Here is a 25,686-nt window from a genome sequence, read left to right on the forward strand (position 1 = left end):
TTTTTCAGTGAAGGTGACGTCGTGAGTTTACATCTGTTGCAGTTAGCATTTGGTGACAGAAAACGCTTGGCCCCAGGACAAGTCATGTATGAGGTAAGGCGTGCACGTATGTGAAAAGATGAAAATAGTGATTTTGTCTATGTGAGTATCAGTGAAGTTGTCAGGGGTGATTTTTACCATCAAAATTCAGAGGTGACTGAAACCCCAATCTTTTGCTGAGTCTTTTTGGGCATGTTTTATGCTGCTGCATCTCTTGTAGTGCTCTAAGCACTTTGGCAGGTCGACAGGAGAAAGATGCTTTAATCGTTCTCCAGTTTCACTTTTGAACTTCTGCTTTGCTTTATCCTCTTTTAAAAGTTATTTGTAGCTACAGTCTTAGCAGTGGCAAAGACCTTGTACTGTGTGCTGCTTTGGAAGAAAACCCAGTCGTCGATATCCATTCCTCGCGTGGCTACTTTGTTCTGTCTCAACGCTTTAATGTTAAAATGGGGGACCTTTTACTATTTGGCAATGCTTTGCCTTGGTCATCTTCTTTTCCTGAAAAAGGTGTGACGAGTGTCAGATTTCACCTCAGAGGGTTGAAATGTTTCAGCAGCTTTGAAAAATGGGTCTGCTAAAATTTCCGGTTTTAAAAAAAAGCACACAAAGTGATTAAATAATGTGGTTTGCGTTTGTGACCTGAGAAAGCTGTGGTGTCGCTAGTGTGAGACTTTTAACCCTCTACAGACAGTGCAACCAGTAATACATTCACAGGCTTCTAAGAGGTGTCAGGCACCAGTCTCTGCCTTTGAGATATTTTACTCCCCTGCTGTTCCTGCGTTCCTGTGATGAGCGTTGTGCAAGGTTGAAACAGGAACCAATCTCACAAGGTAGTTGAAGAGAGAACAAAACAGCTGGACCTCTGGGGGGAAAAGTCAGGTTCTTCAGCTAGCTTCCAGATGAGCCACTTACACATGTAGCTTCATACCAAGACTTGCTAACACCTCCTGCCAAAAAAACCCCCCAACAACTCCCACCCCCCGGAAACAAACCCAGAAGAAGCATTAGTACAGGATCTGTGTTCTACAGAGGACACTTGGAGTGTCGGAATACTTCCCTGTAGCCACAGATTGGTCAGTACTACATGACTGTCTGCCTGCGTGACTGGCTGAGTCAAGTTTCTTGTCCGTCTTCCGTGGCAGAAAATTGAAGAGTTGTTCCCAATTGCCAGGCCAAATTGGAGGAAAGGAGGAGGAATCTACTGTTGACCCTTGTTCGTTGAAGAGAGTTCACAGAAGCTTGAAAGAAAGCTTGAAATCTAGTGCATCCGGCCATGGTCATGGAGCGCACCTTGACATTTGTCCTGCATGATGCTTGCAGGTGGATAGAGTATGCAGCCCCCACGTCCACATCAGAGTCTGACGAGTGCATCTCATTTGAAAACTGTCTTCAGATTTTACGGGTCAATAAAGTCATTATTTAACATCTTCCACGCAGTGGAGTTCCTTAACTTAGATTTGCTTGCCCCAGTGGAGAATTTAAAATACGCTGTTTTGCTTCAGAAGTTGTCTTCGGCAGGAATTGTTTGATATCTTTTTTCCCTTCCCCTCAGCCCTAACTTTGCGGGGGGACTGGCTCTTCACAGATGAATAAAAGTTGAAATTTCTAGCGGTTAAAATTCATCTCTAAGAGGTTGATGGAGTTGTAGTACTTTATCTGACAAAAGGGTCTTTTGGCACGGTGGACCTGTTCAGGACATCTTTTATTATAAACTGTGTTTGGTGATTATTCCTTCTGTAATAAAAATGGGATTCTTTGCTTAGGCTTCGCGCTAGTTTTTCAAAGAGATGGTTTAGATTTTCCTGTCTACTCTGCACATGTCTGTTATTTCCAAAGTTACTTGATAAAGTAGAATGAACTGTGCATACTGCAGAGCAAATTTTAGCGAGGGAAATGCTAAATTCTGAAAATGTGCAAAGCCCGTTACTATTTGATGCTTCATTCTCTTGCATGTCAGATGTAGTTTCTATTTGCCATCAGAAATAAGCTCATGGGAAATATACGGTACAATATGCATATTATATTATACATATATACATTCTTTCACATTTAGCTATAATGTATGTTTTTATCTCAAAATGACCTTTTCTCTCTCCTTTTATTTTTTCCCCAGGGTCTGGAATACTGTGTCGAAAGATACAGCTTAGGTCTCACAGGTGGAGTCTTTCCCTTGAGCGGGCAGGCCAGCGATATTAAATTACTTAGCTGTCAGACTGTAGAAAAACTTCCCAAACGTGTCGATGGAGAGGATAGCGTTAATGCAGGTTTGTTCTAATGTCCCTGTTTGGTTATTCTAAAATAAGTAGTTTTGGAATCTAAGCAATGAATGCTGTTCTGTACCCCAGTCTGTGAGTCTTGAATACCTTTACAGACTAGCTTGTTGGGCTTATTTAAAAAAAATAAATGGGTGCTTAAGTTATATGGGACTTCTTTAAAGGAAAAAATAAGTTGTGTTTTATGCTTGCTGACATGCTATAGCGATGTATGGTGGGGTCACCTGCATGAAGCTTGTCAGTCGTTCTATTCCTCCAGCTGTCGTCTTTGAACAGTAAGATGATGCTCCCCATTGCTTAGGAGTGTTACCTGAATTTTTCTTTCCCTGTTCCAACCTATGTCTGCATCTGCATCCAGCTGGTGGCCGGTCACAAGTGGTGTTCCCCAGGGCTCGGTATTGGGGCCAGTTCTGTTTAATATCTCTGTCAATGATCCGGACGAGGGGATTGAGTGCACCCTCAGTAAGTTTGCAGATGACACCAAGTTGGGTGGGAGTGTTGATCTGCTTGAGGGTCTACAGAGGCTCTGTGGAGGGATCTGGACAGGCTGGCTCAATGGGCCAAGGCCAACTGTATGAAGTTCATCAAGGCTAAATGCCAGGTCCTGCTCTTGGGTCACAAGAACCCCATGCAACACTACAGGCTTGGGAAAGAGTGGCTGGAAAGCTGCCTGGCTTTGGGCCCCTCGCTACAAGAAAGACATTGAGGTGCTGGAGCGCATCCAAAGAAGGGCAACAGAGCTGGTGAAGGGTCTGGAGAACAAGTCTTACGGGGGTGGCTGAGGGAACTGGGGTTGTTTAGCCTGGAGAAAAGGAGGCTGAGGGGAGACCTTACCACTCCCCCCAAGTACCTGAAAGGAGGCTGTAGCGGGGTGTAGTGTTGGTCTCTTCTCCCAGGTAGCAAGTGATAGGACGACAGGAAATGGCCTCAAGTTGCGCCTGGGGAGGTTCAGGTTGGGTATTAGGAAAAATTTCTTCACTGACTGTGTTACAAAGCATTGGAACAGGCTGCCCGGGGTTGAGTCGCCATCCCTGGAGGTATTTAAAAGACAGGGAGATGTGGCGCTTAGGGACGTGGTTTGGTGGTGGACTTGGCAGTTGGCTTTAGGGTTGGGCTCAATGAACATAAAGGTCTTTTCCAACCTAAGCAACTCTACGATTCTGTGATCTGCCTGTCCATTTCTTCCTCTCTAAATCTAATAGGTTCCTACACCTGCAAGTTCTTAAAGCAATAGCTTTCCTTGTCCATATACACAGTTAAAACTCTTACAAAGTCTTTCATTATCTTGCAGTAATTAAATGTCCCTCTCTGGGTTTACAAATTCACTTATGTTCTGACCCTATTTTTGAGCCTGCTGCAGTGATAACTTCCATGGCCCTTTGTTTTGACTGCATTATTCACCTTCCCTCTCTTCTGACTGGCCTTTACTGATGTATGATGTTTGCAAAGAAGACACTTGCATGATCTTTCTAGGCTACTTCTGTTTATCATCTTTGACTTAGTCCTGAAGCGGCAACTTGCATCTCTTTTGTGATGCCATCCTCTATCAACAGTGTGTCAAAATCAAACAAAAACACCTTTGGATTTTCTCCACTTGTGTCACGTTTCTGAGGAGAGTGCCTCCTAAAAGCTTGTTAAAAACAAACACACACCACCACTCCACCACACCCGAAAAAAAAACCCCAAACCAAAATAAGAACAACAAACCCCCTTTCTGTCTCCTTTTTATGAAGCATGAGGCATGGAGAAATACCTGTAATTTCTCGGATGGTTTCTAATTAGCTTTCATTCAGAATCTGTTTGAGTTAAGTTCTAGGCACACATGAGCTGCTGTTGGATGTGGGTTGAGGCTAGCAGAGAAGCTGTCTTCTGAATTATGAAAATAATTGGTATCTTCAAAGGCACTTGCAGCAGCTACAAAACGGAAGCGGCACAGATGTTCACAATGAAACATAGTAAAGTGTGTGAGGATCCCTAAACGTAATGATGAATTCAGCAGAGAACAGAGAAACCTTTTGCCAAACAAACTGTCGCCTTCTTCCTTACTCTACTAGGGTAAATGATATACCACATCCTTTGCTTACATCTGGAGAATGCGTTCTCCCCAGAGAAGACAAACCATTCCACTTATTGAGAGAACTGGAGTATAACATTGTGAATGTTTTATGTTAAAATCTTTGTTCCAATTTCCCGTTTGTTGGGTTTGGGTTTTTTGTATTTATTTTGTGTGATAATTGTGTTCGTTCATTCTGAATGTGCTGGAAAGGAGCTATTCTTAAAACCTGTAATTGAGTCCGATCTGGAAATTAGTAGTGCCTGCTGAGTGATACCAGAAGAAGGGGCAGTATGACTGAAACCTGTCACAGAGATGTTTGCTATTCCGTAAATTTTTTTTGTTGTTCTCAGTGAGTGTTGTGCTTTGTGAGTGATATAACAGAATTAAGCCAAAATAGGAAGTGGTGTTTTAAACATATCAGCTATAGCGTTATTTTCTACAAATAAGAAACAATGTCTTGTCTTTTACAGTAATATCGCCTGACACCAGTGTATCAATCTTCAGCTGGCAAGTGAATACATGTGGTCAGGGAAAACCATCTGCTTACTTGGGTGTATTTGACATTAATCGCTGGTATCGTGCTCAAATGCCAGATTCACTAAGGTATATTTTTATTAAGTTGTTTTCAATATCCCTACAAATCAATCATTTGGAAGTCGGTGTTTAGCTTATGCACTTGCTTGCTTTCAGGCCAGAAGAACTCCTTCATGATTGCCCCTATTTTGCGTTGTGGTCACTGGATACTGTAATAAGCATGACTTCTCCAAACCCCATTTTGGATATTCTGGTACACGAGCGGAGTCTAAGTCAGGGAGTTCCTCTTTCTCGTCCACCACCTGAGCAGTTTTTTCATCCAAGCTCCTACAATTTTGGTAGGTATTTCACTGCTTTTGATAGTGATAAGCTTAAAGTGAGGTCAAATGCCATTTATTGGTTCTCCTGTTCATTGTTTGTCACTCAAACCCCATCCGAAACCAAAAAGCCCCAAACGCCCACAAGCCCAACCCTTGATTACGTTGTACTAACAAGGTGTTTAACACTGTGACACATATCTGACAGTCTGCTGAGTTTTGGGTTGTGGTGCTTTTGTAATGTAGCCTGTGAAGGGGTGATGGTCATCAAATGAAATGACGTTGAACTGAAGCTCAGAGCAGAGCACCTTGATAGCACTAGAGATAAAATTGCTACACGCAGTAATTATTTTCAAAAAAGTAAGTTTGGAAGTGATCTGATGAAGAAAATGGGTACTCAGTTACAGCTTTCCAGATACTGCTATTTACAAAACGTAAAGTGGTCATAAGCTAAGTGCGAGAGTATGGAAGGCTGTCAAACGTTCATTGTCTCTGCAGATGGTACGTGCTTGCTGAGCTCCGGAGTTGTTCGTATGACTTGCACCGGCTTCCAGAAGGAGGTGATCTTTTACTGTATCTTTATTGAGAATGGCAAGAGATGAACCTTTCCTATGTTTTCTATTGCACTGCTTTCAGGGTCGGAGACCATTTTATGCCCATCCTGCCCATCCACATGCATGATTGCAATGGTGTCCTGCCAGTTTTATGCAAATGGTAACATTTTAGGTCCACTCTTGGGACTGTAGAACTACCACTGTCTCCTGTTGAAGCACGCTGAGGGATTGAATGTCTAGAGCGGAATACAACGTTGCTGTAGGAGCAGGAACAAAACTGTTGTGGAAGTTGGGGAAAGCTGTTACTTCTGCATTACCCATCAGTGGAACTGCCTCCATAGTCTTGAGTTAGGGTTTTGATGCCTGATTAACTTGAAAAAGGAGGGCAGAATGGAGAAAATGAAATATTACTTAACTGTTTGAGAAGAAACGATTATTTTTTTTTTCTCCCGCACTTGGCCGAATTAAAACTTCCAAGCCACTGCACAGCTTGTGACAAATAATTCTGAATTAAATTTCAGCTCGCTAAGTGTTTCCAACATAAATCAACTTCTGCACAAACAAGCACAGAAAGGGTCTTCCAAAGCGTGATTTAAAGTTGTGTGCTAGCTTTAGCTTATATAGAATACATTTTGTGTCAGTGTTCAGGGTAAAAAAAGGTCTGTGTATTGACAGAGAAGCTAGAGAATACTTAATTAAGCATTGCAAGGGCTGACCTTTTGTTTTACAGGATATTTTTTATAAACCGTAGCGGTTAGTTTGGCTGCCGTCTTTAAGACTCTACGTAGTAGTGCTTACTGATGCAAGCTTTCTAACAATTTAAGTGAACATTTTTTTTTATTTCTCTTAGCGATTATTCAGAACCTTAGTGACTGAATAATACTGCTGTCTTAATCCGTAGTTTTTGATTAATGTTTCAGGCCTTGAAATTTTTAAAGAAATGTGGTCCTTCTATAAGTGAAACCATTCACGATAGCTACAACAGGTGTCTTGTAGCTGGCTTGCTGTCTCCAAGACGCGTTGATGTCCAGCCATCCAGTTTGAGTCAGGTGAGTGCGTATCAGGGAATCAAGGGGGAAATACATCCATCTCGTCTGAGAGGGCTGTAGAGGCTACAAGACATGATAATCTGATTTTCCTATTATTCGCAAGTTGCACTGAAATGCAGGTGTTGACTTGAGTTAGCAGAAGTTATAGTATTCTTCAATCCAAACTACCGAGTTTGAGTGGGGGCAGCACTAAGAGATCTGCGTTGAGAGACCCATCTCTTAATTCCGTGCCACAGATACGCACAAGGAAGCGTGCAGGCAGTGCTGGTCATGCGCAACATAAAGCATCTTTCCCTCACAACAACCTTCACCCCATCGGTTTCTCAAAGCATTATGTTCAGTGCAGTAGCTGACTATGGGGGTGCCTCACTCGGATGCGAGCTGTTGCAAACATCAGCTTGCTGCACTAGACGTGATCGCTTGCTTCCAAGGAATTGGGCTGTGGTAAACAATTACTCTTGTCAGCTCTGCCCGACAACTTCATCACCGCTCCCCCTCATCTTCCCTTCATCAGTAGGCTTTCCTGCAGCCTCTCAAAGCAGATCTTCACCTCTGTAGCCTCGTAGCCCAATTTACTCTGCTTAGACTGCCCCCTTGTTGCTGCAACACCTGAATCGCCTTTATCTCCTGACACCCACTATCTTCTCTCTGCTTTGTCCCACCATAGTGACTCCCCCCGCCTCGTCACAGGTTTTCCACTTGCAGTGCACCAACCTTTCTCTCTCATCTGAAGAGTTTCATGAGAGACGGAGCCTTTGTGATGAACAGCCCCTCTTCACGCAGGCAGGATCTAAGCTAAACGATTAGCTAGCTAGTCGTCACACAGTGGAGCCATTAGTAGGAAGGGGAGAGCGGTCTTCTCGCTGCCCTCATCTTCCTGTCTACTGGACTGTTCACCAGATTTGTGGAAATGCGTTAAGGCAAATAACACTTCTGCACAGTGTGGTAGCTAAAAGAAGTTTCTTGGCAAGCTGCCCTAGCCCATAGACTGCTTATTTTGCAAGCCTGGCGTAGACTCTTGCATTCAAATGGGATGTTCTGATGTCAGCTCCGGTTTGGAAATAGCTTGGGCAACCAAGACGTGTTTTAATAACCTTTGCTGAATTGTGGCCATATCATTCAGAGACTTGTTATGCATTTGAGCAGGGATTTCTTTTGAAAGTTAGTAAGACAAATTTCAGAATTAGGGTCGAGAAGCTGGGTTTGGAGTTTTGTTTGCCACCGTAAGTAGTATCTGGTGTGTTTCCTTGTCTGAAACCCATTTTCAGAAAAAGATGGACATATCATATGTGTATTCTAATGTGTAGAAATTGCTTTGAATGTAATGATTTTGCCTAGAAGGGAAAGCTACTTTTGAATGTGTTTAAAAAAAACCACATTAAAAAAACAAACAAAGAAAAAAACAAAAAGAAAGAAGTAAAATTTTGTGAAGGGTCATTTCACCTGAAAGAAGTAATCACACCACCAGCTGAAATAAGCTGCTACTTAATAATCGCACGTCTGTGCATAGCTGTGCATTATCCTTCTCAAGGATTACCACTGCATTATAATACAGTATTTGAGCAGCCTACAATTTAAACCTATTAGAATTTAAATGTGTCACGTCTTTTTCTGTCATTTTAGAAAATGGTAAAGTTTTGGGTGTCTGAACTGCTTCATGTCTTCAGAGTCTAGGAAGCTGCTTGCCCTTAGCTTCCCCGTTTCCGTGCAAGCGTTGCACCGTTGTCTTTGCTCTGTCCCCTTCACGCATTCCTGATGGCAAACTTCTACGTGCAAAATGCGTGACGGGTATTAGCAGAGGATGTTACCGGAAATAGTTAATTGGAACTCGGTAAACTGAGACTATACTGCAGAGGCATGCAAATAAAGGTTAGAATCAGCCTTCAGTAAGTTGAAATGTTAGAGGGAAAGTTTAACGTGTTTCTCAGACCAACAAGCAGTGCAGCCTGTGGCTAGAGTTAAGAAAAGGAATGTGGAATTAGCTGCGTGTGTACGAGTGGACTGTGTGATGTTTGAATGAGTGTACAGTTAGAAACAAACGCTTGCTGTTGCTGGTTCAGATATTGAAAGCATGTAAGATTCTCAGTTTATTTTGTCGGTTATGTTTAGGAGGAGCAGTTAGAAGCGGTATTGTCAGCTGCCGTCCAGACAGGTTCTTTAGAACTTCTGACTGGATGCATTAAACATTGGGCATCTGAAGGTAATACTTCTTACGTTGTTCTTACGTTATATATTTTTCTAGTTTGCAATTGTCGATTCATTTCTTTTTTGTTTTCTTTTTTTAAAGCGCAGCCAAGTTCTGCTGCTAATTTACAGTTTGTTCTTGAGTGGACATGGAAGAAAGTGATCTATGCAAAAGATGAGTTTGACCAAATATGTGAGTACTAGTGTAGTCATTCTGCCAACACAAAATGGTTCTTTCTAATTGAGCTTATTCAGGAACGTGGCGGTATATGGTACTGCACGGGGTTCTTTAAGCGTACTTTGAAGCTCTGAAATTGCTCTGAAGGCTAATGATGTAATATTTATTCTTGAAAAGGTGTTCCGCTGTTTGATGGCTCTCGCAACTTTGTTGACCCGCAGACGTTACAGTCTCTTCAGCACTGCCAGTTGCTTTGGAGCAACCTGAGCACGGTCTTAACCTGTTTTCTAACAGAAGCACAAGAGCTTACTGAAAAAGGTTTGTAATCGTATATATGAAATCTTTGGTATGTTTTACTAAGATTTGGAATTATGCTTGAGTTGTAAGTGTGGAAAGATGAGCTTCTGTTGGTTTTGATGATTGGAAGACAGCCAAATTTAGCTGGGAGAAGGGGCTGAAATCTGAGAAGTTGGGACTACCACTTAATACGCGTTGATTTCAGGGAAACAGTTGGTTGTGGAGTTCATGCAAGTGGGTAGGGGAGGCTACATTCAGCGAGAAGCTGTGTAAGCAGCTGGGTGGAGATTCCAGCAACCGGATGTGGTAGCGCTGCAAATGATTCCTTTTAATTCTTAGCTAGCAATTTATAATTGCATGCGAATGTTGTATTGCAAATTGCTAGAAAATACAAAGGAAGCACAAATGAGTAACTTGTGAAGTAAGTTACTTGAGTTTCTGTAGCTTTTTATGTTATCACTTGTCCTTGGCATATTGAGGGGAAAAGAAGACTATCCCTTTGCTACGGTAAAAATCCCCCGCTACGTGAAAAACAAATGTCTTATTCGTGAGTGTATGTAATAGTTCCGGCTTTAGGTTTTTTTTCTTTGAAGCTTTAGTGAATCTGGTTCTTTGTAGGGGTTGCTTTTTTGGTTTGGTGGTGAATGTGGTTTTTTTCTTCAAATAAGAAGGTGCCACAGAGTGAGAAATGCAAAGACCGCGATGTCTACCACGTTACTTTTATACTTTCTATTTGGGATGATGAAAGGGGGTTTGTAAAAATGAAAGGAATTGGATAACAAGAATCATCTCGTGCCTTTTTTTCAGGTTTTACAGACTTGACAAACAAGCAGGTGGTAACTGGCCTCCTTTCTTTGTATGCACGAGTGGTCATCTGGTTCTGTCGATCCAGTCTCCTTCCAGAGGGTTTAGGTAAGCATGAACTGTAACACATTTGTAACAGGGAGACTATCCAGTAAGTGATTCCGATGAACATGTGCTTAGCCATGTTTTTGTAAATGTTTTGTCAGTGCTGAAGGTTCTTTTGGTGAAACGGAGATTTTACTGTTTTTTTCAAATACCTAGTGTAGAATAATGCAAGCAGTTTCTTTCCTGGATGTTCCTTAGAAAGAGCAATAAGCCTCTGACTTGAAGGAGTTGCTTGTGTCCACAGCTTGCAAGACTTGGGATTTGAAACAAATTACTATTACACAACAAATCCTGGAATGCTTGTTTTTACAGCAAAGGCATTACCTGCGTGTTTGGAACTTTTTATTCATTGCCTGAGGAAAAAATACACCTCGGCAATACTTCTTTATTTGGGTGGATTATAAAGTCTATTGTCAGCCTTCATTGTCTCACAAATGCTCACATGACATGTTTAAGAAACCATTCCCTTTGAGAATTGTCCTTTCTGTAGTGAGCTTCTGCTTACAGTACGTGTTCTGAATGCTACCTCAATTGTAAACTTGAAATGGCACTTGAGAGAAGAAGGAGTTGAGTCTTGTGTCTCACCGCTCCGTTAGCAAAGGCAGAAAGAGGATTGGCTTCTTTCAAAGTGGGAGGCTTGCCTGTGCTTCTTGATGCTTAGCTCGTATGATCTTCTGTCTTTTTAGTCAAACGTTTTAGTTTCAACATGTGATATTGCTTCTTTAACTTGCTTTTACTTTATTGCCTGTAGATGATGATGCGCGTTTGGGTAGACCTTTCTACAATTACCCTCTGATTCAGAGCTACTACACTGGTCATCGACAGAAACTTGAGCGTTTATCAAGGTGAGCCTTACAGGAGAACTCGAGAACACTTCCACTGCGAAATCAGAAGTGGCAGTGAGTGAGTGGCTTTGCTATCAACAGTTGGTATTTGCTCTGCTTAATGCAGTTGCCGGCAATCCTCTCCGCTTCAGTGATGCATGCGTTCTCTTGAACACGGAGGTTACTTTCCTGTGTTACAACATTTGTGTATACCTCTGCTTAGTACCATTTGTTGGCATCATCGTTTCTTGGTAGCGTACTTAATCCAGCGGCCAATCTGTATCATTTGGTACTACTGAAAAAGGTCATGTGTTCAGGAGAGGGTCAGCGATCTCCCGTTCAGCAAAGCACGGTGTTCACAGAACAGGTGTTTTGGACAGAGAAGAAAGCCAGTTTTAAACCCAAACCAAACCTCATCTCGTTTATTGACTAGCGAGCAAGGGTAATAACTGTATTGGCCTAAATCACAAGTACATTTGTGTGATTTAACGAGATAGTCAGAGTTCGATGTAGTTGGCACACCTAGCACTCTACTGGCTGTTGGATAAAAGTCACTTGCTGAACGTGAACTCTCTTTGCTGCGCTAGCTCACTAGCATATAGGTGATATGCCTTGGATTAGACGATAATAGATTTTTCTTTGGAAATTGTGCTGAAAACTAAATAAAGAGCTAAAGAAGCTTAGGCTATGGCACCGCAAACAAGAACAGGATGCTGCAAGATGAGTTAAGGTGCAAGCTGCGGTGTAGTAGCTATTGACTTTAAAGTTCATCTTACTTAGCTTACTTCTCAAGTAACTTCCATACCGGCTCAGATGTCCCTTAGAAGCATACAACCTCCAGTGTGCTCTTTCTGCTTCTTATTATGGGGAAATTAAAGGGTAGTGTCGCAGTCAGCCAAAGATTGTGATGGACTTGTGAAGAAAGCAATTTTTAAAGCTTCACCCATCCATGGTTGTAATGGTCTGTGCACAGAAACATAAATGCTGCTTAAGATGACACTAAGCTTCACCTGTATGCTCAGCTTTCTGAAAACAACTTTTTTTCAGTAGCAAAAGTGAGCTGCTGAGAACAAAATCTGAACTTTCCGCGGTGTTGTCTTCTCACAGCTGTGTATTGGGACACTCCAACGGGAGGCATTAGACTTGCGCTAAAGAATAGTCCTGGTCTTTTGATACTGTTCCGTTTCCTCTGTTAGACAGTAGGAGAGTGGTTATTTCTGGCACATAAAAAACTTTGTTCACACTTCCTTTGTACTACAAGTAAGACAGCAAAAGAGAGAACCTGAAAACGAAAAGGTCCCTTAGTAGGGGAGCTTTCCAGGATGTCTGTTTGGAACTCCTCGAATCATTCACTATGATCTAACAAACATCTTTCACCTGACTCGGACGTTTCTTTCATGTGCGTTTCAAGTCATAATCATGCCTTTGTGTGTTTGTCACTTTCTTTGCCTCGTGGGAGCTTTTTTCTGTTTGGTTTGACTGGAGGAGATCTGTTACACTGAGAGGCTGGAATTAGTGTTTGACTCTCCAAATCCTTGCTACCTTTTGTTCCAGAGGAAAATGGGATTCTGACTGCTTGATGATTGATGGAATGGTTTCCCAGTTAGGAGACCAAGTTGAGAAGTTGTGGCGGAGAGATGAAGGAGGAACTGGGAAATACCCACCTGCTAGTTTACACGTGAGTGTTACGTTCCCTGAAAACAGCAACGAACCCCCCAAAGCCCCACCCAAAAGCCCATGATTCATGAAAGACAGGAGTTTTTAAAAAACTTTTGATTTTTCATTTTCAGGCACTGCTGGATCTCTATTTGCTAGAAGGCATTGAAGAAAGCTACAAACATGCAATTGTATCCCTTCTCGTTATTTTTACTACACCTTCAGCATATGCACATAAATGTTCTTAAATGTTTGTCACCTGCGCCTTTAATAATGTTTTTGAATTTATGCTTCCAACACAGTGCAAGTGAAAACATTTAGTTTAGAATGAAGGCGTGGACAGGAGCATTGTTTTATTTCTTTGTACCGTGGATTCTTTATGATTTTTTTTTTAATGTTTTGTTGCAAAGTCTTTTCTGACATGCGAAAACAGGTTTACTGAGAAATGTTAAAGATAAAAATCTCCCTTGGTTTTTCTCAAAACTTAGCACAGTGTTTAATTTTTTAAAGCACCCGTACCTGTAGCAAATGGCTGCTTACTAGGATGATGCAGTAATACGTGCTGCTTGAGAGCAGAAGGATTTCTAACCGGTACCTGATTTTTGCCCAATTCATCCGTCTTCCAGCCCAGATAGCAGTGCTTGCTTTTGTTCTGTTAGAAGTGCAGGCACACCGAATAAGAAAGGGAGAGAAGAGAAAAGTCATCGGGCAGAAACTTAATTTTTAAGCTGCTGAAATATACAGAATTACTTTTTGTTGTTTGCTGCCTAACCCGAGAGGGGAGCCTAGAGAGCAAGGGGTTTAAAAACGGTTGTACCCCAGAGCTGTCTTATTAGAATATGTCCCTAAAAACGGATGTCAGAAAGAGAAAATGACACTACCGATGAGTGATCCGCATACTGTTTTAAATCCAGTGTCAATCATTCAGTGCTACGTTGTCTTGTAAGGACACCTTAATTTACATTGTTCTATATACTCTGGAAATGAGGAAAAAACCAACGGTAGAATTTGTTTGCTTTAATAATTAAGCATTGGATGTTCAGGTGTTTTGAATGTCCAACTGGTAGCTCCAGTGACTAAAGAGGGAGCCTGAGTTTGTAACAACGGAAGTATTTAAGTATCTAAAGTTAACCTTTCTGAATGCCTTACAGAAATCAAAGAGTATTTCTTTGTGGCTATTTATTCAGAATGCAGTTTTGTGGTTAGGACCTGACCGTCCTCAAGTTAGAATAGCTCAAAATGGCAAGACTAATACGGCAGTATTTTCTGCTTCCTACCACTTGTATATCCTGACTTCACTGTGTTTTTCGAAACGTGATGTGATAAGTGTTTGGTCTTCCAAATTGATTAGCCTTAACTAGATACTTGATGTCAGACAATTTACTTGCTGCTAGATATCACGCGTTCCTTTCCGAATAAAACAGAGACTTCAATCGACTCCTTCCCAACTGCCTTTGCTATCCCTTGGGGACTTGTTAAGCTTGTTGAAGGTTTTTGGCTTCTAGATCACAATGATTACGAAGTAAGTACGTTACAGTTCAGTTAGACATCCCTTACAGTCCAAAGCTGTAATCTGTAAAATGATTTTAAAAAATCGGTGCTTAGCTAATAACAGGTGCTACAACATTAGAAGCCCTTTTGTCATACTGCTTCGACATCTTTAGCAATAAGTTATAATCTGAAATTCTCTTTTAGCCACTTTGACAGGAAATGGATTAAAACAAAGAAGAAATCAACTTTAATCATGCTTGATACTTGAGTTTTCAAAGCCATCCATTTAGGTTGCTTCCAGCAGACCGATGGAGCGCTTTCTCAAAGACAGTGTTTTAGGTACTTTAAATATTAAAACTATGATCATAGCAGCAAGGTTTGAGGCAGAAGACTGCAGAAGTGACTGTTCAACCTAATTCATGTTCTTTCTGATGCTGAAGGTTGTTCTTTGCCTGTCACAAAGTTAATATATCTGTTTGTCTGGGAGAATAGCTTATTATTTAGTAATGTATTTATAGAAAGTGGTGTTTGTACACAGAGATTTGGTTACTCTGGAAAAGTGTGAATTACTCCTTTTAAAACACTCGCTTTGTTCTGTATGGCTAACTGGATTATTTTTTTTGCAAATACTTGAGAATTTTTATCTACAGTAGTTAGTCATCTAAGTTTATTTGACACACGTCCACCCTTACTTAAGATACTTTTGAATGTTCTTGTGGCGTGCGTGCACGTGCATATGATAATACACCTGACCTCTAACCTCTACAGAATTCACTGGCCCTGCTCTTTCATCCAGCCACAATCAAAACTGTGTCATGGCAGCACAGGAGAATTATTCAATCCCTGATGTGCCAAGGAGAGCGTAGGCGAGCCCTCAGATACATACAGATGATGAAGCCAGCAATGTCAAGCAGCAGTGAAGTGCGGCTTTTCCTCACGGTGTTGTTGTCCAATAGGTAAAGAAACCTATCCCACCGTTTTGGCATTCCAATATTGTGAAAGGTGGAGAACAACTAATGCGAATCACCATGCCCTAAATTCCCTTTAAACTCTGAATACAGTCGTTTGGGGGCATCTTTTTGGTGATACTATTAATATTCCTTTACATCTCAAAAAATTGAATTACAGGTGCGTGGTGGAGGCTTGGGGTCTGTTGCAGCAACATGCCACCAGGTTAAACATCGAAGAGCTGTTAAAACACGTGTATGAAATCTGTCAGGAGATGGGACTAATGGAAGACTTACTGAAGCTACCTTTCACAGGCACTGAACAAGTAAGTGTGGACACGAAAAAAATCTTAATGGTCTCTTTGAAAAGAGAAGAGGCAGAATCATAACAGATTTTTGAAATGTGTTATTTCTCATAGGAGTGTTTGGAGAAGATTTTACAGAGCGATGCTGCTGTCCGGAATCTTAGATTTCCTTTAGACCACCATGTGCAGCGTGCCAACTATATCCCAGCGCTGCAGTCGAATCGTTCAATGAACGTTAATCTTACGGTAAGCGTGAAAGTTCTGTCAAGTGTGCAGGTTTCTGTTAGGTGTTACTAACCATTTTTGGTAGTAAATAAAATAAAAATCAACGCTTTGGTTTTTATACCATTCTTTGAAATACTAGGAATAAGTTTCTACACTTTCCGTTCCAGCTGAACCTAAAAGTTGAACAAAATATTTCACTACTCCAAAGCTACTGCGTGAAGTTATAAACTAAGTGTTGCAGACCATTGTTGACTCCACTTAAAATAGTTTGTTTGCATCTAAGGAATAATGGTTTAGATTGCCGAACGCTGTTTGTGTCACTCCTTTCTGTGGCATGAAGAGTATGTTGTATGTCACCTCTTGAATCTTGCACACAACTTTATTTTTCTAGCTGAGAGCAGTCTGGATGCCAATGCACAGGTAAAATCTGTGTGCTGGTTTGGTTTTCTTTTTATTTCCTCCAGTTATAGCATGAGCTCTGCGACTCCACAACTTCTGTTTTACCCCTTTGATGACAGAAATTCTTATCTAACTTCTGTTTCTCAAAACAGCCAGATTAAATTTTGCATTTTGCGAACTTCTGTTATGAATCTGTGATACATTTTCTGTGTTCCGGAACCATAGTTTTCCAGTGGATCGCACTTATAAGGTGGTCTTGGAAGGTTTAGGTCCTGCATTTGAAAACTTTCATTTGGCCAGAAGGTGTGTGTAGGTAGCCTTTTCTTACTTGTTTTAATATTCACATCATTGCGTCCACTGTAATTTGCAGTTGCCCTGAATATTCAGTCATCTCGGACATTGGTGTTTCAGGAAAAACAAGGGAAAGCCTGCTATTTCGTAAGCCATTTGAAAATTGCAGGTGAGAACAAGCGTATCGGAGTGAGGTTCTGCCGAGTGCCAGAATTGTTTCAACTTGAAGTTGTAGGTTCTGTTCTTATCCTAGTCTGCCTTGCCCTTTGCTGAAATTACCAGGTGAAATTGGTGTGTGCCAAGGAGTAGAACTTGCTGCTCCTCTGTGCAGTGGCGGTATTATACAGTATCTGTGGAGGAAATGTATTCACTAATTAGAAATAGCAGAGATAGTTGTGTGCAATGAACTTCTTGTAATCAGTTACCTTCTTGCTTTATGCTTTTTGTTCATCAGAATGATCGTGAGCCTGGCTTGAGAGAGAGAGCAGTTGCCAGGAATTCTACATTGCACCAATGTGGCAAGATCCTTCCTAGAGTTCAAAGGAAGCTGGCCAGAGAGAGAGCCAAGCCTTACCACTTGCCTTCATCGGTCTCAAGAGAAGGTAATTCTTTAGAGGAGGGAAATACAATGGACAACTGACCACGACTTTGATCACACAAGGCTGATATGTTTTCCCCTCTTGCTTTACAGGCGCAAGACAAAAGCCGTTATCAACAGTAACAAAACAAGCAAATGCAGGAAATGTGCGTACAAGAGCAACGTTCATCAGTAATGTATTGTCCAAAATTGGAGAAGTAGGGGTAGGAAATGAGCAGGAAACCAGTTGCTCATGCCGTGAGAGGTAAGCAGCCTTTTAACAAAGTTTAGTCTTGAGCTGCGTGTTTGGAGAGAGGGAGAGAGAGAGAAATCCACTTGAATTATGTTAGTGTTTTGGAGGGAAGGGGCACCTGAATAAAGCTTTCTTTGGCTTTTTTTGCACCTACAAGATATAACATTTAAGAATCGATTCATCTTAAGTAATACTTGGAGCGAGAGTTCTTCTGCTATGATAGTCTCATTTATGCGAATACATCTATTTACATTACAGTAAAAGTGTTTACAGAATTTAAGGTAGCTGAAACGAAACCCATGATTGCCAACAAGCTATTGGTGTACAGGTTTTGGTAGACTTGATTGTGTGATCAAATAGCAATCTTTTACCACTTTGTGCCCAGCTTCTGCTTCGTTTCTGCCTTTTTCTTTTTTTTTTCACTCAAAACCAGGCAGAATTATAAAGAGCAAAAAAGAAGCTAGCAGTTGTCAGATGATTTTCCTAGAGGTAGTATATTCAAGGTGAAACTTGAATTCTGGTACGTTTGGACTTGAGGGGAGTGCAAGTCAGTTACATTTTCCTTTTAATTCTAGGCCTAGAGCTACAGAACCACCAGTCATAACACGTCCTCTCCCTGATGCAGAGTTGCCCGACGCATTTGTTGGGACACCCGTTAACAAAATTTAGCTTTGTACCTGTTAAAGAAAAGGTCGGCTTGGGGACACAACTAAGTGGAGAATTTGAAGTGGCCCCAGCATTGAAATGCAGAGGAATTTTCTTCTGACATGAGAATTACATCACTGGTGCAACGTAAAATTGCATTACTCTTGCCTCAGATGGCAGGGATTTAGGAAATTAAGTGTGACATGTCACGAAATCATGAAAAAACAAGAGAAGGCCTGTAACTTGTTCATGGGCCTGATCCATCAGCCCAGCAGTGCGGGTTCACCTGTATTTCTTGTTCATTGAATGTTTTTGTTATGTATCATCTCAGATGTCTTGAGTGCAGCTCAAGATTTTATTTCATGTATTTATTTATGTTCATATTTTCAATTGTGTATCTTCACAGATTGCCGGATTTGGTGGTTCGTCCTGTTCCTTCAAGTTCTGCAGCACAGGGTGGTAGCTGGCAGTCACCATGCAGCGCTTCTACTTCATTCATGGCATCCAGCCCATTGAAATCAAATATGCTTGGTTCCATCTCACAAAAGAATTTTTCAAGAGCATCGGAGCTGAATTTACTGGAGACACCTCTTGTGGTTAAGGTTTGTGTTTTAGAAAACAGGATCAACCAACCGAAGCAAAAGCCTGTAAGCTTTGTTTAACATGAAACCACCGAAGTATTTAACACAAACCCTGTTGGATTCAGACTGTGGAATATTTTCCGCATGCGTGTGGTTATTGGACGTAGAATCCTTTTGGAAGCAGGACGTTGGGAACAGTCTTGAAGAGGGAAAGTTTAGTTCTAAGTTAACTGCCGTACGCACATTGTCCCATAGCTTTGTGAAATACTTTGTTCCATGCAATAAAAACGAGTGTAAGTTAAAAATTGGACTTCTGAGTACACATAGATCCTTAGAGATGCAATTTGTAGCTTAACCATCTCATTGTCTAAGTGCTCGATAGCTCTGTGGAGTTTGACTTGCATACCGACAAGCAAGAATGTATATGCTTCAGTTTCTTAATCCACTTAAGGGAATGACAACGTAAGTGATGCCAGTTAAGCGATGTCAGTCTCTGTCAAATTCAGTGATGGCTTTTTGCAGGGATTCTACGTATTGATGCTTGTGACAAGAAGATGCCATATCCTTGTTTCTTCAGGAAGTTAATTTGAACGCTAACATTTTATGTTGCATTAATTAAAAAAAAAAAAAGAAGAAAGAAGCCAGTAGATTCATAAGAAACATAAAATGCATGGTTTTTATACCATTAAGTTTTTTGTCCCTTTGGAAAAAACAGCAGTGCAGAGGCTAAACTTTGTCCTCTCTGCTGGTACAAACTCGGTTTAATTTGAACTAATACTTTAGTTGTGTGCAGTGAACTTCTTGTAATCAGTTACCTTCTTGCTTTATGCTTTTTGTTCATCAGAATGATCGTGAGCCTGGCTTGAGAGAGAGAGCAGTTGCCAGGAATTCTACATTGCACCAATGTGGCAAGATCCTTCCTAGAGTTCAAAGGAAGCTGGCCAGAGAGAGAGCCAAGCCTTACCACTTGCCTTCATCGGTCTCAAGAGAAGGTAATTCTTTAGAGGAGGGAAATACAATGGACAACTGACCACGACTTTGATCACACAAGGCTGATATGTTTTCCCCTCTTGCTTTACAGGCGCAAGACAAAAGCCGTTATCAACAGTAACAAAACAAGCAAATGCAGGAAATGTGCGTACAAGAGCAACGTTCATCAGTAATGTATTGTCCAAAATTGGAGAAGTAGGGGTAGGAAATGAGCAGGAAACCAGTTGCTCATGCCGTGAGAGGTAAGCAGCCTTTTAACAAAGTTTAGTCTTGAGCTGCGTGTTTGGAGAGAGGGAGAGAGAGAGAAATCCACTTGAATTATGTTAGTGTTTTGGAGGGAAGGGGCACCTGAATAAAGCTTTCTTTGGCTTTTTTTGCACCTACAAGATATAACATTTAAGAATCGATTCATCTTAAGTAATACTTGGAGCGAGAGTTCTTCTGCTATGATAGTCTCATTTATGCGAATACATCTATTTACATTACAGTAAAAGTGTTTACAGAATTTAAGGTAGCTGAAACGAAACCCATGATTGCCAACAAGCTATTGGTGTACAGGTTTTGGTAGACTTGATTGTGTGATCAAATAGCAATCTTTTACCACTTTGTGCCCAGCTTCTGCTTCGTTTCTGCCTTTTTCTTTTTTTTTTCACTCAAAACCAGGCAGAATTATAAAGAGCAAAAAAGAAGCTAGCAGTTGTCAGATGATTTTCCTAGAGGTAGTATATTCAAGGTGAAACTTGAATTCTGGTACGTTTGGACTTGAGGGGAGTGCAAGTCAGTTACATTTTCCTTTTAATTCTAGGCCTAGAGCTACAGAACCACCAGTCATAACACGTCCTCTCCCTGATGCAGAGTTGCCCGACGCATTTGTTGGGACACCCGTTAACAAAATTTAGCTTTGTACCTGTTAAAGAAAAGGTCGGCTTGGGGACACAACTAAGTGGAGAATTTGAAGTGGCCCCAGCATTGAAATGCAGAGGAATTTTCTTCTGACATGAGAATTACATCACTGGTGCAACGTAAAATTGCATTACTCTTGCCTCAGATGGCAGGGATTTAGGAAATTAAGTGTGACATGTCACGAAATCATGAAAAAACAAGAGAAGGCCTGTAACTTGTTCATGGGCCTGATCCATCAGCCCAGCAGTGCGGGTTCACCTGTATTTCTTGTTCATTGAATGTTTTTGTTATGTATCATCTCAGATGTCTTGAGTGCAGCTCAAGATTTTATTTCATGTATTTATTTATGTTCATATTTTCAATTGTGTATCTTCACAGATTGCCGGATTTGGTGGTTCGTCCTGTTCCTTCAAGTTCTGCAGCACAGGGTGGTAGCTGGCAGTCACCATGCAGCGCTTCTACTTCATTCATGGCATCCAGCCCACTGAAATCAAATATGCTTGGTTCCATCTCACAAAAGAATTTTTCAAGAGCATCGGAGCTGAATTTACTGGAGACACCTCTTGTGGTTAAGGTTTGTGTTTTAGAAAACAGGATCAACCAACCGAAGCAAAAGCCTGTAAGCTTTGTTTAACATGAAACCACCGAAGTATTTAACACAAACCCTGTTGGATTCAGACTGTGGAATATTTCCCGCATGCGTGTGGTTATTGGACGTAGAATCCTTTTGGATGCAGGACGTTGGGAACAGTCTTGAAGAGGGAAAGTTTAGTTCTAAGTTAACTGCCGTACGCACATTGTCCCATAGCTTTGTGAAATACTTTGTTCCATGCAATAAAAACGAGTGTAAGTTAAAAATTGGACTTCTGAGTACACATAGATCCTTAGAGATGCAATTTGTAGCTTAACCATCTCATTGTCTAAGTGCTCGATAGCTCTGTGGAGTTTGACTTGCATACCGACAAGCAAGAATGTATATGCTTCAGTTTCTTAATCCACTTAAGGGAATGACAACGTAAGTGATGCCAGTTAAGCGATGTCAGTCTCTGTCAAATTCAGTGATGGCTTTTTGCAGGGATTCTACGTATTGATGCTTGTGACAAGAAGATGCCATATCCTTGTTTCTTCAGGAAGTTAATTTGAACGCTAACATTTTATGTTGCATTAATTAAAAAAAAAAAGAAGAAAGAAGCCAGTAGATTCATAAGAAACATAAAATGCATGGTTTTTATACCATTAAGTTTTTTGTCCCTTTGGAAAAAACAGCAGTGCAGAGGCTAAACTTTGTCCTCTCTGCTGGTACAAACTCGGTTTAATTTGAACTAATACTTTAGTTGTGTGCAGTGAACTTCTTGTAATCAGTTACCTTCTTGCTTTATGCTTTTTGTTCATCAGAATGATCGTGAGCCTGGCTTGAGAGAGAGAGCAGTTGCCAGGAATTCTACATTGCACCAATGTGGCAAGATCCTTCCTAGAGTTCAAAGGAAGCTGGCCAGAGAGAGAGCCAAGCCTTACCACTTGCCTTCATCGGTCTCAAGAGAAGGTAATTCTTTAGAGGAGGGAAATACAATGGACAACTGACCACGACTTTGATCACACAAGGCTGATATTTTTTCCCCTCTTGCTTTACAGTCGCAAGACCAAAGCCGTTATCAACAGTAACAAAAGTTTTGGCCACAGCTGCTTCTGGTTTTCCTGTGTTTACTCCTCGGTCTATTCTCAGATCCAGCCTTCGCACTACACCCCTAGCAACTCCTTCTGCATCTCCAGGACGATCTCTACCTCCTCCTCTACGAGCAAAGGAGCGTAGAGTATCTTTCAGGGAAGAGAACTTGAATGCAAAATGGACTGTTGGGGTAAGCTGGCCTGTAGTTAGTGATCTTTATAGTTAAAGGCTTTACAGACTGTGATTTGATTTAGTTTTTTTCAAGTTTTCCAATACTCCTTATATTGAGAACTGGAATAGCAAATCAGAACGGCAGACTTGAATTTGGTCCAAAAAGGTTATGTTAGACCTTCTGTAACATCACCTGCCTGCAGGAACATATTCTTAACAAATACCAGCCACCTTGGTGGTTTTTACTCCAGCATCACTAGGCGCTGTGATTGTTCCAAATTGCATGTGTGCAGCTTCCCGCTATACCTTTTGAAATGGTGGTATGGCAGGAGGGTAAGGAATACAGATTGAGTCAGTTGTTTGGGTTCGTTAAGCTTTGTGAATGAAACACCTCTGAAAGCAACAAAAGTCATGAGCTGCATTTACTCTCAGTCTCTCTTTTTGCAAGGCCTGGGTTTCCTTAAGCTATGGTAAAAATAGACTGCCGATGAAGAGAGCTGTATGGCTGTCTCTTCTCTAGCCCTAAAGTTCTTGGTTTTGCTTCTTGCCTTGCACCAGCGATAGCATTTGTGTAGTTGTCAAATGAAGTCTGTCCACCTGGAAGTTGCCCCCTTCTGCTCCTCCTTTTGTTCTGTCAGGTGGCTTCCCTGATTCAGCTCGTCATGCAGTTGCCAAAATAATGTTCCAAAGCTAGTATCTACCTGGAGGAGCTTTCCGTACCTGTACTAACAAATTGTCTTAACCTGTTTTTATCGTACCTGTTATTGCCTGTTATAAAGAGCTAGTCAACTGTAAGAAGAGGCTCTCTCTCCTGTAGGAAGTTCTTAGTAATAGTGCAGTGTGGCCGGATTAATTTACTTGTTCCACGCCACAGGCATAGTGAACGCTAAAATATGTTAGTAGTGCATACAAGCTGAAAAGGCAAGCATAAAAAAAGAGAAATCTTGGAGTTATGATTTTAGGTATGCAAAGCTCCCTCTTCTTGAAAACACAGTAGTGAACCCAATGAACAGCCTTGAGATGACAGGGTAAGCAAGCACTTACAAAGCCCACTTCATCTTAATTCTCCAAGGCTGTGGAAACTCAATAAGCAGTCAACAGTGGGATTGGTTTTTACACTCTGCTTTAAAAGCTAAGATAGTGCTAGCATGAGAACTAATTTTGTAGCGCCTTGCTTAAGGCGACACTTGCAAAACTGACAAATATCGGTATATATTTGTTCTTTTTTTTTGTCTTGCTTTGACAAAAAGCATATGTGTGATCTTGATTGTGAACTTTCTTTTTAAAAAATAAAGGTAACGGAAGATAACAAAGCACCATCTGGAGTTTCATCTGAGCATCATCACGGAGTGGTGGAGGATGCTTGGTCGGAAAGTAGAGATAAACCAGCTCTGTTTCCTCTGAGCAATCCCGAGGAAGGTGGTGCTGAAGTGGAAGAGTCTGGAGACGGTTTGGAGAAAACGGATGTCAGCAAAGAAAACAGTAACTTCTCTGCCAGGTCAGACCAAGCTGCTTTGGAGTATCATGATGCAAAATCACCTGGCGATTTTGAAGATGAAGTCATCTTTATAGCTGCTAATCCAGCTAATTCTTCCGCTGAAGAAACTGCCGATTTTGAAGAACTGGAGAAGGAGGAAGACAGTGAAATAGTTGAAGAGAAACCCTTCCCGATGGGACAACCAGATTCATCAGAACTGAGAAAAGCAGCTGGTGTGTTTCCTGCTATGATAACCTAAGCTTCTGCATTTTTCAAATGTCTTCAAAAGGCTAAATTACTGACGGGTGCAACAGTCCATGATGAGCATTCACAAATGTCCGAGGCACTTCCTTGTCCTAGGCTTTTAAAATTGCCACTGTGTTTTGAGCCCTTTTTTAGGTCTCGTGGACATTCTGCATGTATACTGCTTTTGGCTGGCATTTCTTGTGTGTAATTGCAGCGGAGAGGCAGCAGCGACTTGTGGGAGTTTTGAGAGGGGTACAAGCTGAAAACTTAGGCTTCTGGTTCTGTTTTAGGGGGACTTCTGTAGGCTGCAGGTTCTTTTACAGCACGTTTAGCCTATGGCGTGCTTTGACTAGATAGGTAATTTTTTGTTGTTTTGTTTTTTTACCCCCCTCGTTAGTGCTCAGTTAAGTAGTTTTCTTTGGGAAGTGAGTCTGCTTGTGTATCTGCTTCTCATTACAGCCATGTTTGCTCCTTTTGCTGGCTCAACAGCTTCTGCAGCCTTTTCCAAACCTATTTCAGCTGGTCTTTGGTAATTCAGCTCAATTCAACTCATTCAAGCCAGTGCAGCTGCTGAGGATGTGTTCATATGAGCAGGTCTGCTGGCAGATTAGAAGAGATGTAGCTCACTAGGTGGTGAGCAGTGATGAAGAGCTGGGAATGACAGTGGTGCAGGAACAGGGAGAAGATGTGTAAACACAGCTACAGTCAGGATTGGACAAACAGAGCTCAGTCCGCTCAGCTCCTTAGAACAAAAGTTTGCTATTCCTGGGAGAGGTATGCAAGTGTCGGAGTTCTGCGTCCGAGGTCTCGAAACAGTTTGTAGCGGGGAGCGTGTACTCCGGTATCAGTGCATCATATGCAGCCTGATTCAGTCCTAAGCCTGAGATGATTCCGGAGGATCCTGGAGAGTCACTGCTGCTCCTGAAGCTCCTCAGCTCCTTTTCTTTTTCAATAAGAGCAGTGCCCAGACAGGGACTCCGTGTACATGGGTAAAAGGGGTTCTCCAGGTCTGAGTGTTTCTAGTAAGATAGGTCAAAACATTTGCCTGTCTGCTTTTAGCTGCCCTGTGTTTGGACAAGAAATCAAGGGTGCTTTTCCTTAAAAACAATGATAAGGTCCTAATCATTAAAGAATAACCTTATGAAGAAAGTTTGTCATTGCCGGACTATGGTACAAACAGTTCTGTACAATTTCGGTACTCTGGAAGCGTTAGGGGGCAGTCAGTATAGCTCTTGTTTGGGCTGAGCTAGCAAAATTATCCCAGTCCTGCGTACTGTCTGCAAAGGTAATTGTTGGATCTGGAGGAAGCAGATGGCAGAAACAAAGAAGAAAAGGAGGAGGGTGTTTCTAGAATTTGGCCTGTTGAGAGAAAAACAGGCTAGCAAGCAGTTGGGTTTCAACACCACCAGTCAACCGCTAGAGAAAAGAACAGGAGACGACCTTAGATGCATTCTTGTAGAAGAGGGGAAACGAAATCAGGAAAGGAAAGAAGCATTGCTGGGATGAGTTAAATATCCAAAGAGAAATAAGAAAAACTTCTGACCCAATTTTAAGAAGGAGGGATGTTTCCTGAGGTTTTTATGTATTAGGTCAGTAACATATCAAGTTGAGTTTGTAAACAGAATGTCAATGGCCATGTTGTTTTCTTG

At 41.5% G+C, this 25,686-nt stretch overlaps 1 pseudogene; it reads left to right on the top strand.

Moving 5' to 3' along the window:
* Positions 1-25,686, top strand: part of LOC142038101 (protein ELYS-like) — a 53,999-nt pseudogene that overhangs the window by 20,297 nt on the left and 8,016 nt on the right.

This window comes from Buteo buteo, chromosome 12 (assembly GCF_964188355.1).
Source record: "Buteo buteo chromosome 12, bButBut1.hap1.1, whole genome shotgun sequence".
NCBI classification, from domain to species: domain Eukaryota; kingdom Metazoa; phylum Chordata; class Aves; order Accipitriformes; family Accipitridae; genus Buteo; species Buteo buteo.